Here is a 10,581-nt window from a genome sequence, read left to right on the forward strand (position 1 = left end):
ATAATAGTGTTACCCTGACTGCATTACCTAGGTCATTGATTTGGGCTCAGTTGGCACAATATTCCTATACATTCTGGTCTGTTGTTTTAAAAGATGACATCACTGACGTGTTGCTATCCATACAAAGTACCGTGGCTGAAGAAAATAATACATGCATAACCAACGGCTCTTTCTATTCAGAATTGAAGCCTCCTGTTTGCTGGTTATCTTGCCAGCTGCTTTACACTTTTTGTAAAAACAGAAAGCAGAATCTCACATTATCTCTGCTGCATTGCAGGGGTCCTACATTTGTTGACATTTGTCTTCAGAGCACAGACAAATTACATTGTCTGCACTTTTATATCTATTTTCTCTTTCACTCCCAGACTCAAGTTTTACAGAACTGGAAGGAACTTCGGCATAGATACACTTAGCCTTGACCCAGAATAGGAGAGGACTTTGATGTCCGTCTTTATATGGGTGTAGGAGTTAGGGAGGTCCCTTGATAATAGTATATGGTTCCCAGAAATTTTTACACAGTGAAGGGACTTTGGCAAATTGGGAAATCCTTCCTACAGATAGTTAGAGCCTGTTTGGTAATGGTTAATCTCTCAAAAATTACCAATTACTTTAAACTTTCCAGTTAGGTGAGGATATCCTGGTAATTACTGTAGGTAGTAAGTTGTGGCTCATTTATTCTTTCCTTCTACCTGCAGAGGGCAGTAGAGAGTAGGCACGAAAGAGTATTTACTTTCTGTTGTTATTTTGAGTATCATCTTATTACACAAAGAATTTAAGAAGGCAAGCTGTACTTGCAATGAAACAGGGAAATGTGAATAAAAATAAAGCATTAGGAGTAAAGAAAATAGAATCATGTTAGTCGGAATGGGGAAAATCGAAAACAAGTAAACAGGTTAAGGCATGGTTCTTGACCAGAGTGCTGAGATGATAAAGTATGTAGCAAAGTTTTCACAGATTACACAACTTCGATTTTTGTTGTAAAACTATTCATGTTCATCACATGTAATGTTGAGGTGGAGCACATTGTACAATTTCCTTCAAGTTAGAAGTAAAAGACAAAGCACAACGTTAAGATGGCTCTAGAGGAAGATGGTGACTCACTGGAACATAAGAGAGCTTTGCCTTGTGAGTATACTAGAAATCGCTGTCTGGGCAGGAATAGTTCTCAAACAGCTACAATGCTGAAAGAAGACCATATGGATAGTGGGTTTATTTCAATTGTATTCTAGGCCATCTGAGATGGTATAGTAATCTAGAATTGTTTTAAGTGGTTTAATTCATTCAAGTTGGCTGCTCTAAATTTTAACATTCAAAAGTGTTTCACAAACATGAAAAATATGAGAATCACTTCTGAAAGATCCTTTGCAGCTGATACTAAGCTTCCTGATTGTAAAGAGGAAAGGAAAGAGAAATGAACTATAATCTGTTCCATAGTTCTTGGAATAAGCAGAGCTTTTCCCAAGATTTAGCTCTAAAATGAGCCTCTTGCCTGAGGCTTTATATGGGAATATGTTAATCAGTAGAAATGCAACTGGAAGAGGTGGAGCTTTCATTTCAGGGAAGGCTGGAAGAAATCTAGCCCCCTACTTCAAAGCATAGAGATTTTTTTTTTTCAGTGCCTAAGGAGGTGATCAGGTTCTGAGAAATTAGTTCCCACTAACTAAAATGCACATGAACTGAGAGAAGTAGAATACTAATTTATTCATTTTTAATAAGAAATATTGCTGTGACATGGAGTGGAAATTTTCACATAAGGCATTTCAGCACATTTTTGCCTGTGGTCAAGCAGGGGATACTAGATTATATTCAGAAGTCCCTTTACTAGTTTATTATGAGATACAGTCACTCTTCTACCAGGGCGTCTGAAAATGAGCTGTGAAAGACCCGTGTGAATTCTGGCTTCAAGTCCCTTGGCACATGCATTAAGACTGTGAGGGAAAAGGGAACACCTATTTAAATAAGGGCCTGAAGTAAAAAGTCCAAGGGCAAATGCTCCAAAGCATAACCATATATTTTGTCACAGAGCCTTTCCTAAAGCAGGCAGATACTGAGGCCTCGAGTGTTAATCCAGTTGAAGCGCCTCCATACAAAAATAGGAGGCCAGGGAAAATGACAGTTTCCACCTAAGAGCTGAGTCCCTCCTTAACATTAATAGTCTGTACAACCAGGTAGGGAACGGAATTCAGTGTGGAACTTGATATTGATTGTTCTTTTGTTCAATTTGCTTTTTAAAATTCTTATTTTATTACTGCACCATTTGCTGGTGTGTTGCCTAGGTAACGTAACATAAATGTTTTTAACTCAAAGGCGATGATGTATATCTTTGGCAGTCTGTAGGGTTTCCCCAGGGCAGGCTGATAAATTATCTTGATCTTTGGGTTATTTTTCAGTTCATAGTGTTGTGATAACTTAGCAAAGCATTGTATAACCTTTTGAATGTTTGTATACTTCTGTTAGCCATTTTATCAAGTTAGGCCTGTGATAAGGTCATTTTTTGTGATTTTAACACCTGCATCCTTTGTAGGAAAAAATTGTGAAAGATTTTGAAATAGGCAAAAGAGATTTCTAGATATCCTTTTAACAAATGCTGGAGTCTCTGGAATTTACCTGTCGTATAGGGCTATCTAGGATTTGTCTTTGACTAGGCTGTCTTACAGTTCTGTAGAGACAGAAGTTAACTCTTTGAACACTGATAATAAGCATATCATTCCTGTCTATAAAGATGTAAAATTTGATTATTAATCTGTGGATATTGACCAGTTTTGCATTCATTTGTAAATTCATTTCAGCATTCCTTCCCTGACTATAAATATATAGCACCTTGAGTTGTTCTCTCTCTTTAATAAACTTTAAACTTTAGAATAGGTGTATATTTACAAAAATGCTGCAGAGGTAGTACAGAGATTTCCCATATACCCCTCACCCAATTTCTCGTGTTATTAATATCCCAAATTGCTATGGTATGTTTGTCACAACTGAGAAACCATTACCGGTATATTAATTAAACTCCATGCTTTATTCAGATTTCATTAGTCCTTTTTCTGGATCCCATCCAGGATACCACGTTACATTTAGTCATCATGTTTCCTTAGGTTGTGACAGTTTCTCAGATTTTCCCTGTTTTTGATAACCTTGACTGTTTTGGGTAGTACTGGTCAGGTGTATTGTAGGCTGACCCTTTATTGGAATTTGATGTTTTTCACATGATTAGAGCAGAATTACTGGGTTTTGGAGAATGAACACAGAGATGAAGTGTCATTCTTACTGTCTCACATCAACGGTACATGCTGTCAACAGGTCTTATTGCTGATGACGTTAGCCTTAATCACCTGGCTAAGGTAGTGTGTTTGCCAAGTTTCTCCACTGTAAACTCACACACATACCCACTTCTGTAATTTACTCTTTGGAAGCAAATCACTAAACACAGCCCATACTCAAGGGGTGAGGTTAAGATCCACCTCCCTGACTAGGGAGTACTGGCATAAATTATTTGGAATTCTTCATACAGGAGGTTAGAGTTCTCTTTTGAACTGGTTATAATATGTTACTGGTTCCTTCTTTATTGAGTTAAGTATGAGTGAAATAAAAATCTTTGACACATGTTGATTTTATATTTGTATGAGAATCATAATTTTATTCTCTTTAAAAAATTATCCTCATATCTTTCTACCAAAAATGTTGTGGTAATTATTTTTTATATAGTTCTTTGAAATCTATGAATAAATGCCATAAACAAACACATTATTTGGAAAAGAAGACAGTCAAGATTATTTATAGTCAGAGAAAAAAATAGATTATTTTATCACACTGACTGTACTGGTCAGGGTCCTGTCGGCAATCAAATAACACACTTTAAATAGGATAACCTGAGAAAGTTTTACTTACAAAGGGATTATTTACAAAGTGTGGGTGTAGGGGGACCATAGTGGGTAGTGTAGTGGTAACCCAGGGCAGAGTAGTAGCGGAGGTGTTACCATTCCCTTGTCCTGAAGTTAGAAAGGGAGAGAGCCTGGAGTCCAGAGGTAGAGACTTACATAGATCCTTAATAGAAGGAGTTAACCTTCTGCTAAGAAGCACAGCCAACTCCAGGTGACCCTTTAGGAAGAGAGCTAGGGAAATAAATACCTGACCACATTCTCCTCTTTCCCTCCGTTTCCCACCAGGGGTCCCCATTGCAGAACCCAACCAGAAGCCAGGATCAGGACCTGTTGATGTCCCAGCCTCCACAGCAGAAAGCTGGGTGGAGAATGTTTGAGTGTGGATCTGGAAGGCAAGCAAAAGGTATCTGGCAGACTGACTGAAGAGGTCTTAAGAGCCACAGTGAGGACTCTTGTGTCATCTTTTCGTGGGAAGACAACAGCTGGTAAGACAGAGAAAAGATAGCTGCAGTTAACATTTCTAGTGGAAATCCTTAAATCCTCCAAGTGTTGAGAGAGGTGAAGTCAGTGTAAGATGAGTCAAGGTCCTTGACCTTTCCCCCACCTTTTTTTCCCAGCCATTGGGTATATGGCAAGACATTAGAGAAGAATGGTTGCTGGGATCCCAGCCATGGTGAAAATGCACCCTCTACACAGCCCAACTTAACATGTCAGGAAGGGATGCATCCACTGCCTTCAAGAGATCTTGCAGCCTTGACTAAGAGCATATTAGAGGGACCTAAGTCTTTGGACCTAAGTCCTTAGAGCTCTTCTGGAATCATTTGGACCTTGAGAGAAGAAGATTAGAATTAGATTTGATTTGATACAGAAAAAATAATGAACCATTTTTATTGTCTTTGAGTGTCGTAACTAAGTGAAACTCATAGTAACTCCAGCAGGAAGTAAATAAATAATAGAATTTCTGTAATGAATAGTTCATATACTCCTAAATCTTCAGTTGCATTTGCTTGAGATAAAAAAAGGAAAGCAGTATTATCGGATAGCAGCTCCCTGATTGCTCCTTTTGGCAAGTGAAGCCAAAAAAATACTGTAGATTCTCAGCATGCTCGAGGAAGGATATTCTAGAGATCCCACAAATAGAGAAAATTCCAACTCTAGAATTAATTAATTAATTAATAACTGCATTCATGTATTTATCCTATTGTTTATAAACTTTTATTTATCATGCCAGGTACAAAGCTAGGTGTTGGAAATATATGAAGAATAAAATGCTATTCTTACTCTCAGGGAGCTCAGAATTTAGTGAAGAGACAAGGAAAACAAGGAGGAGCATTAGAAAACTGTTTCTCTTTCCACCATTGTGTTTGCTTCCCTCACAGTGTTGTCAAACCCAAGTTCATGTGCCTGGTGCACAGTGGGGCCAAACAAATAAAAATTTCAGAGTTTGAAGGAGAAGAAGGTTTGTTTCAGGGCCAAGCAAGGAGAGTGGGCAGCTAATGTTCAAAAGACCCAAACTCCCCAGTGGTTTTTAGGGAAGAGTTTTTAAAGGCAACATTTGGGGTGAAGGCTGTACTGTGGGTGACTTTCTTCTGATTGGTTGGTAGTGAGGAATGGTTGTGTTCCAGGAATCTCAATCCTCAATTGTCTGGTTCCAGCCAGCCTGGGGTCTCAGCATGTAGGTACCATCCTCCACCTGGGTGGAGGCCTTAGTTCCTGCAAAGCAGCTCAAAGATATGCATCCGATTGTTATGTATATCCCCTGAGGAGAAACTGGGACTCTGTTTTAAGGTGTTTCTTGGCTGCTTTTCTTTTGTTTCTGCATTCCCTCACTTCCCTAATTAGTAACTGTTTGAATCTGCTCTTTGGAATTTAGGAAAGGTCGAGGAGACTAAAGCCTTTACAAAGGATTTAAAGCCTCTACAAAAAAAAAAAAAAAAAAAAAAAAAAATGAGGGTGGGTGTTGGAGGCTGGGACTGAGGGCTTTTGTACCCAGGAGGGCCATGCAGGGTCCTGCTCTGTTTCACCAATAAGGGAAGGACAGGGCTTGGAAGGGGAGCTACCTCCTTCCTGGAAAGCCTGAACTAAACTAAGCTGGGGTGACTGACCTTAACTGGAGGCAAGGTAAGGTCTTTAGCCCAAACAATTTGGCATAAACCCAGATTTTAGGCCCATACCACATCCAGGCAAATTTTTTCTTAGTCACCAGCTCTCTTTTCAGAACACCTCTCTGTCTCCTTTTATAGCAATTCTCGTCTCCTTTTATAGCCATTTTATAGTATAAAAACTGTATGTGTATTATGCTGCCTTTAGGGTCTCCAAAATTTGCTCCAGGCTTGACCTACACCTCAGAAGATTCCCTTCCTCTAGGCCACAATCAAAGGTCTAATATTCTAAGTACTGTGTTTAGCTGCACTCTGCAGGGCGTGAAGCTGATTGAAGTAATTCCCATTAACTTGTGAATGAAACATAACCTTCTTAAAAGGTATATTTGCATTTTAGTAGCATTCCCTTAACATATATTAATCTCTAATTGGTAGAATGTGTGAGAATTACTTTCCAGGAGAAGAGGAAGGAGGGGGAATAACTCCTTAATTTTCTAAATTTAAAAGCTACTCTTAGAGCCTCTGGATTCTCACCTCCCAGTCACTCCTCAGCAGTTTTGCTTTTCTTCCTGAAGCTAGTCACTCCAAAAGCTTTCTAGGTTAAAGTCAGTGGACATCGCCATCTTTTGAGTAACTTTTATATTTGGGAAAATTCCCACATTGTGAGTATCCTTTTCCCTCCTATGTGGAAACCAGAACTCAGCTCTCCCTAGCTTCCTTTGCAGATAGGATACAAGCGTGCTGATTAGACAGCTGTGTGCAAGATTAAGTTTGAAAGTGAGCACTGTGAATAAACAGGCTCTGCGTGGGGCTTCCACTTTCATGATGTCAATGTTGCCGGGGCTTTCAGGCATAGGAGGTTCAATATCGAATGCAAAAGTGGCATTGGTGGCATAGCAGCTGCAGTAAAACCAAGTTGCTGGTATTTTGGGCTTAGTGGCGGCAGCGGCAGCAGCTGGTACTGATGCAGGAAAACGGATGTAGGGCATGAGGGCTGAGTCCCAGGTCTCGGCTGAGCCCCTGAGACGTGCCCCGCCAAGTGTGGGTCCTTGGCTTCGCGCAGGAAAGAATTCAAGTGCAAGCCACCGTTGAGTTAAGGTAGATTTATTTAGAGAGATACATATTGCATAGAGTATAAGGTAAAAGAAAGGCAAGGAAAGAGTTGTGGGAATTGGATGCTCAGGTTAAAGTAAAAGTAGGTACACACTCCATAGACAGAGTGCAGGCCTTCTCCAAAGGGGAGAGGGAGCACCAAGGGCCACTAGGTGTAGTGGTGTCACTTTTTATGGTCTCAGTAGCTTCACACGCCTACAGGTGGGATCAATCCAACTGCCCTGGGGAAGGGGCTGGGATTCCCAGGAATTGGGCCACGGCCCATTCTTTGGCCTTTTGCGGTTAGCCTTGGGGCTGTCATGTCGCCTGCAGGCATGTAATTTGATCACGTTGTTACAATGAGCATATAATGAAGCTCAAGGTCTACTAGAAGTTAAATCTCTTAATCCTTAAGGCCAAGTAGGAGGTGAATCTTCCACCAATTTGGTGTTCAATTGCTGTCATTCCTTGAGTGGCTGTTCCCTGCCCTCTTCCATCCTGTCTCTTCTTGACCCCTCAACAAACAGAATTTATAGGACAAGACTCTCTACTTTTCTCCATCCCCACTTCCACTTTCTTCATTTGGGCCTCATCATCTCTAACCTGGATTACTGCAACTCTGTCCAATTTGATCACTTACCTCCAGTTTGACTTGTTGTACCAGCTAGAGTGGTCTTTCTAAAATGCAAACCTTATTCTGTCTCTCTGTGGTAAAGATCCTGTTAGACACGTGGAATCTCAGCCTTCCTCCAGACTTACCTGAATCAGAATCATCATTTCAGCATGATGATTAGGTGATTCCCATGTGCATTCAAGTTTGGGTTGTGCTGCTTTACAGCACTGTGCTCTTGCCCTTTGGGGCTTTTCCACGTTCTGCTTCCTTGGTCTTCCTAGCCTTTCCCTGCTTTACATGTCTAACCCTGTTCTGCAGCAGGGAAAACTTCTTCCACTGGGGAAAGCTGGGTTGGAGGCTTTTGTTTGTTCCCCCAAACATGGCACTTACTCCTTTGTACTATAATGACCTTTGTACTCCTTTGTCTTTCTTCTAAACAGCGGTTTTCTATTCCCATTGTATTTTAGAGTCAACCTGAGAACTTAAAAATCAAACAAACAAACAGATTCCTGGATCTTGCCCCTGGAGATTTTGGTTTTAATTGGTTTGGACACTTTTTAAAAAGTGTCCCATATCATTATAATGTGGGGGTTGTGATAATAATTCAGAACCATCACTCTAGGCTGTAAGCTCCTTGAGGACAGGGATTGTGTCTTATTCACTGTTGTATTCTCAGAGCCTACCGCGGTGCCAGGTGCATAAACTATCCTTGTGAAAGATTGTTGCCCCTAGCTCCTCAGGGGTATGGAATCAGCTTCGTGTTGCACACACCATCCCACCTCACGCCCAACCCTGCTCACATGTGTTAGCAGCTGGGCAGCCCGATCATCTTATTAAACCAGGGAGCCATGTCTTGAGGAAAGAACACAAGCTGGTATTTGAAACACATCTCTAACCATTCCCGTGTGCTGTTCTTGTGCCAGTTTGATGCGGATACAATGAAGCCAGTTTAGATAATTGGATGCTAATAGGCTCATTGTTGTGAAACACTGTCTACACGCTGATCCACAAAGCAAAGCCACAAGTTGTTTGTTTATAAACCTCTTGGGTCCTGAAAATTCACAATACTGAGGAGGTTGATGAGGTCAACACAGCTCTAACAAGTAGATTTTCTGAAAGTTAACCATAGTTTTATGGCATAGTAAAAACTACGTTTGGGGAGAATTTTCTTAAGTGGACACCTATTTTTAAAAATGTAAAGTGACTTCTAAAAAAGCAGTGTTAATGATATTTTATATTTATGTAGTGTTTTATATTTTAGAAGTAATTTCATTTCCATGATCTCATTGAGAGATGTCCCATATTATAGATGAGGAAGGTAAGGCCCAGGAAATTTGGATCACCTGCTCCAAATAAAACACCAAGCTAGAGGTGTTGCTGAAAGATCAGACCCTGTCCCTGAGGAGCCAAATAACTCAGAGACAGGGTCTTAGAGCTTAGAAGAAAAGAGAAGCTTTATTGCTTTGCTGGGCAAAGGGGACTCACAGCAGGCTAGTGCCTTCAAAACTGTGAACCCACCTTGGAGATGAGGTGGGGTGGTTATATAGCCATAGCTCCAACAATAAAGCATCAATAACAATCACCAGAATCATTTTCTCATCAGAAGATTTAGAATGGCATCATAATACCTCCAGGAGACCAATTTTATAGAGGCCAGCGATTGTCACTGTTTCAATCTCTTTATCTCGAGAGCACTCAGGGTGTGCTCTTCTTGGTATTTAGCCTTCTAAGGTTACAGTTCTGTGACCTTCTCCCTGAAGATCGACTCAGAGACCAAGCATGATTATAGCTTTTTATTTCTGGAATAAAGTAGAAACAGTAAGATCAATAGCTTTAGTTTTAACAGTGGGCCTGGAACTGTGAGTAGCAACTGGTCAGTCAGGTCAGTTGACTGTTTCAAGGGCAAGCATAAGAACAAGCTATCTGTTAGCCTAAATGTGGCCATTTTATTAATCCTCCTTCAGAGGCACAGCCAAACCATCATCCTAATCTCCTGATTACAAGTTCAGTGCTATTTTTTTTTCACATTGTGTGTGGATCCTGACATCTTCTAGGCACTTATGATTGATTTTTGCAGCCAAGAAGATGAATTCTGATGAAATAAACAAACTAGGTGGATCTGGGCTGAAAACGCATCCTCACTGCCTCCTCGCAGTGACCTCAGGCAGTGAGTGTAGTGGTTAAGAATATGGATTGATTCTAGTAACAGGCAGCCTGAATTTAGAATGCTGCTTCTTCCAACTGCTTACTGTATGGCTTTGGGTTAGTGCTTCAGTTTCACAATCAGTCCATAAAATAGAGATAACAATGTGACCCACTTTCTAGAACTGCTTTAGGATTAAGTGTATTTGTAAAACATTTAGAATCATGTCTGGGCACAAGGTAAGTGTGATGTAAATCTTTGGGGGGAGGGTATAGCTCAAGTAGGTGGAAGGTATAGCTCATGCTTACCATGCATGAGGTCCTGGGTTCAATCCCCAGTACCTCCTCCAAATGTAAATAAATAAGTAAACCTAATTACCTCCCCCTCATAAAACAAGCAAACAAACAAAAAAGTAAATCTTTGTTAAGTAAAAATCTGGTTCAATCGTACTATTTTATACCTAACTTCCTTTTTCACATCACGTATGTGATTACCTGTATTCAGTTTTCATTAAGTATCTCTTACTGGATAGCAATTGCATATAGTATTATAGAAAAGGAAAGGTGTGATTTATAGGCTTCTTTCTACAGAAATGGAACAAAGTACGTGAAAGAGCCTGGAAAGAGCACTTCCTTTTTTGTTGTTGTAGCAGATCTGAGAGAGAGAAAAGGCTCTCTCCATGGCTGCTAGGTTTCCAAAGTAGGATTCTTGCTTCAAAGAATCATTATGTTCTATCCAATTACTTGCTTTCTT

The 10,581-nt window shown here is 40.3% G+C and overlaps 1 protein-coding gene across 3 annotated transcripts in view; it reads left to right on the forward strand.

Annotated features, from left to right (window-relative positions):
- Positions 1-10,581, forward strand: part of NUBPL (NUBP iron-sulfur cluster assembly factor, mitochondrial) — a 242,682-nt gene that overhangs the window by 7,177 nt on the left and 224,924 nt on the right. For all 3 annotated transcript variants that reach the window (XM_072962887.1, XM_072962888.1, XM_072962889.1), the window contains one exon: positions 4,164-4,363. The gene's annotated coding sequence lies outside the window, so the exon portion shown is untranslated. The remainder of the gene's footprint in view (positions 1-4,163; positions 4,364-10,581) is intronic.

The sequence above is a fragment of the Vicugna pacos genome, chromosome 6 (genome assembly GCF_048564905.1).
Source record: "Vicugna pacos chromosome 6, VicPac4, whole genome shotgun sequence".
Taxonomy (NCBI): Eukaryota; Metazoa; Chordata; class Mammalia; order Artiodactyla; family Camelidae; genus Vicugna; species Vicugna pacos.